Source organism: Belonocnema kinseyi, chromosome 2 (assembly GCF_010883055.1).
Source record: "Belonocnema kinseyi isolate 2016_QV_RU_SX_M_011 chromosome 2, B_treatae_v1, whole genome shotgun sequence".
Classification (NCBI taxonomy): domain Eukaryota; kingdom Metazoa; phylum Arthropoda; class Insecta; order Hymenoptera; family Cynipidae; genus Belonocnema; species Belonocnema kinseyi.
The window spans coordinates 106,745,586-106,750,069 of NC_046658.1; positions in this window are offsets into that span (position 1 = coordinate 106,745,586).

Consider the following 4,484-nt stretch of genomic DNA (forward strand, 5'->3'; position numbering starts at 1 on the left):
TTGAGGATTTGCAGAGAAAATAAATTTTCAGAGGAATATAAAGTAGCATATCTTAAAGAAAAAAACAATTTCAGAAAAATTCAGGAATTTAAGAAAAGAAATTATATTAAAACGCAAATTGACATTGCAGCGATTTGCAAAAACTCGGCACAATTCTGGAAAGTAATTAATGCATCGCGTCCAAAAGTACACCACCTGGCACGCATTGATGTAAATACTTGGCATAAATATTTATTAAACTGTTACCCACGACCGAACTTAACACCTTCTGTTGACGCAAACTTTTTTAAATTAACTCATCCCATATTAGATGGCGCTATTACTATAGAGGAGGTAATTAAATGTTTGGCAAATTGTAAGGATGGAAAGGCTCCTGGCTGTGACGGAATCAGCTATGGATGTTATAAAAATCTACCACAAAATTGGGTTTTTTATATGATCCACCTTTTTAACAAGATTATGGACACGGAGGAAATCCCTAAGGAATGGGGTAGATTAACAACTACTGTGATTTTTAAAAAGGGTAACTCTGAGGACCCCGATAATTACAGGTCCATCACTCTTGTTAATTGCATTGCGAAAATTTTTACCCAAGTTATATGCGATCGATTGGTCTTATGGGAAACTGAATTAAACTTAATCCCCGAATCACAGTCGGGCTTCAGAAAGGGGAGAAGTTGTCTTGATAACTTGTTCACGCTAGTATTCATTTTCCAAATACATCTGAGAAACCCAGGAGCGGAGGTATATGCTGCTTTCGTCGACTTTAAGGGGGCTTTTCCATCCATCTCGCACCATTTATTGTGGAAGAAGCTTCACTCTTTGGGCCTTAGCACTAAAATAATTAATATTCTGAAGCACTTTTATTCTTCTGCGACAACTTGTATTAAGACTGGCAAGGGATCAACTAAATTTGTCAAGGTCACGCAGGGTGTCCTTCAGGGTGAAGTTTTAAGCCCGTTCGAATTTTTGCTTTTCATCTCTGATTTAGAAGACTATTTAATCCAGAAAGGTTGTCGAGGCCTCTCCGTAAATAGTTTAGTTGAAATATTATTGCTTGGTTATGAGGATGATTATGTTCTCTTTGCAGATACCCCGGTTGAGTTAAACAGAAAACTGGAAGCACTTAATTCTTATTGCAAACAAAATCATCTTTTTGTGAACACGGAAAAAACTAAAATTGTAATTTTTTCTAAATCAGCGAATTCATCTGCTAGGAAATTTAAATCTTTTAAATTCGGCGATTCCCGGATCGAAGTAGTTAAACAATATACTTATTTAGGTACCCCTCTTTCGGGTTCATGCTCCTTTCTACCCGCTGCAAGGAAGTCCGTTAGTGCTGCGAATACAGCCATTGGCTCGATCCTAAGGACAATACACTCGGTCAGAGCTGATTCGTGGAATACCTACATTAGATTATTCCAGAGCCTCTCTGTAAGTACACTACTGTATGGTTCGCAGGTTTGGAGCCTAAATCATTTGGAAGTTATAGAGAGAGTACAACTTTCTTTTTTTAAGAAACTTTTATCCCTGCCCAACAATACACCTAACTACGCGGTGAGATTAGATACTGGTTCTTTGCATTTATCTCACACGGTCTTAAAAAATATTTTATCTTGGTTAATTAAAATTTCGACAATGGATAATTCACGGTACCCAAGATTGTGTTTCGAGAGACTGAGATCACTGGCAGTAAAAGATCCTTACAGCAAATTTAATTGGTTTTCCCAGATCGGGGTTTTTTTCAATGCAAGTGGTTTGTTAGATAGATGGGAGAACCTCACATTAAACTCCATTAGCTCTGATCGAGAGATAGTTCTTGGGAGCTATAAGTCCTACCTAGAGATCCTTGATGGCGAGCGTCTCGCCCTGTCTAAGAGCTTACTCATTTTTCCGCATTTAGCGATGCAATCCGGCACACAATCATATTTACTCATGCGAATACCTCTGTTTTATAAAAGAATCTTTGCACAGCTCAGACTATCAAATATACATGTTTGCCGAATTCTGATTGACCATGGAAAGTATGTTTTTAATATAGAAGAGAGATGTAGGATTTGCCACCTCGATAATGAGACTTTGTACCACATTTTATCTGATTGCCCGGCTTGTCTGCACTTGTTTGAGTCTAAGTTTCCCACCAAGCCTACAGATATACACCCCTCCGATAAATGGTTAGCTGTATTGTCTTCCGTTCACCCTGCCACTGTTAGAAAATTTGTTAACTTAATTGTGAAGATTATCAGCGAGCGTTGGAGATCATTAGATAGCTTATAATAGTTTTAACCTAGTATTTATATATGTGTATGCGTCTGGCTATACGAGATTTATGTTTTTAGATATCCCTACGAAATTATCCTTGTATGTACCGAATGGTCTATAGACAAGTGTAAATAAATAAATAAAATGAGTTGAATTTTTAACGAATGAAAAATTTTTCTTTCAAGAAGGAGAAAACACTGCCAACAAATTGTTAAATTTCTAACAAAATACGTGCGGTTTCAACGACATACGTAAATTTTCTACTAAAAAAGATCAATTTTTAACCATAAATGGAATATTTAAAAAAACATTTTAAACAACAATTTTCAACAAAATATTTCAATTTTCAATCAAAGTGATGAATTTTCATCTATAATGATGAGTCTTTTACTGAAATTATGAACCATCGACTGGAACAGTTGAGTTTTAAACCAAAAAGATGCATCTTTAACTAAAAAAATTAATTTTCAACCAAATAACTGATTTTTGAACTAAAAAATATCAGTTTTCAACCAAAAATGGAATAGTTCTAATTCTTAAAAAATAGTCTAATTTTTTAACAATTATGATTTTTCAACGAAAATGATACATCTTCAACTAAAATAGTAAAACTTTGTACCAAAAATATGAATTTTTAACCAAGAAAATTAATTTCTACAAAGAAAATACGATTTTTCACCTAGAAAAGATCATTTTTCAAACGAAAATTAAATAGTTAAATTTTCAGTTAAAAAAGGTCATTTTAAACTAGAGATACATATTTAGCTAAAGAGATGGAATATTTAACTGGAATAATTACATTTTCAGTTTTTTTTTAAATATTAAAAAAAAATTCAACAAATTAGTTAAAGTTTTAACTGTAATAATTAAATTCTCAGTAAAAAAATTAATTTCCATCTAAGGAAAAAACGATTTTCAACAAAATAGCTCAGTTTTCAAACAAATAGATGAATTTTCAATTAAACTGATGAACCTTCAATAACAAAAATTCTTTTTTAACAAAAAATAGTTTTTAACAAAAGGGTTCAACTAATAACCAATTGATAAAACTTTCATTTAAAAAATATGAATTCTGAACGAAAAATGTAATAGTTAATATTTCAATCCAAAAAAAATTTAATTTTAATCAAAAACAGTTTAATTGAACCAAAAAAAGATAACTTTTCAACATGAGTATTTGAATTTTCAGCTCAAAACGATCAATTTTTAACCAAAAATATAACAGTTACATTTTCGAGTAAAAAAATTAATTTCAAACAGAAAAAAAACGAGTTTTTAACCAAATATAAAATACAGTAATATAAACCTACTTTTACAACTAAAAAATTATTTTTATTGAATTTTATGTTGCAATTAAAACAACAAAATATAGCACGCACGCGAAAAAACTCCCTGAATTAAAAAAAACATCTCTGACATTTTCAGATTTTTCCTGGTATATAAAAATTTCTTCACAATTCCAAGTTTTCCAGGTTCGGTACACGCCCTGATTACTCTCCTAAAAAAATACTTCCTCTTACATTTTTTAATTAAACTTTATTATTATGCTGTTTTTTTTTTTTAATAACTACGTGCATCTTAATAATCTGAGCGCTTTAGTCAGGTCAAGAAGATAGAAAAAAAGAATTTAAATTTGAATTTATTGGAAAGAAATTTTTTTAGATATTTTTAATTGTAATTATAACAGAAATTTGCTTATTTATTTTCAAAACGTAGTTATATTTAAAGTGATTGTTATCTTGCTTAAAAATTGAAGTGCAGGTGTATCAGGAACTTAAAATTAATAATACGGAACAACAAATCCATTAACACTCGATTTTTAGGGAAATCCTACTCAAACTTTTTTACCAACCAAACTTTCTTAAAAGGGGAATAAACCGCTTTAATCTCAACAAAATTTAACATTATTTTTGAGAATCCCCCCCCCCCCTCCCCATCAACTGTTTTATTGCAGAGGGTGATAGAAATTTTCAGAATAATTGACAATATAAAGCGGCATTAATAAAGTCTTAAATTATGATTTCAACCAAAATCAATCAAAAATTCAATGTCTGAAATTCAACTCTTAGTCGAGTTCGGTTGAAATCTCAGTTGAAAATTTATTAAACTTGCCAAAAAAATACTAAAATCTCTTTCACTTCTAGAGGCACATTTCATCATCAAATTCATTTTGCCCCTCAAAAATGAAAGTCTATTAAATTTCTCACTTAACAGTATCAAGA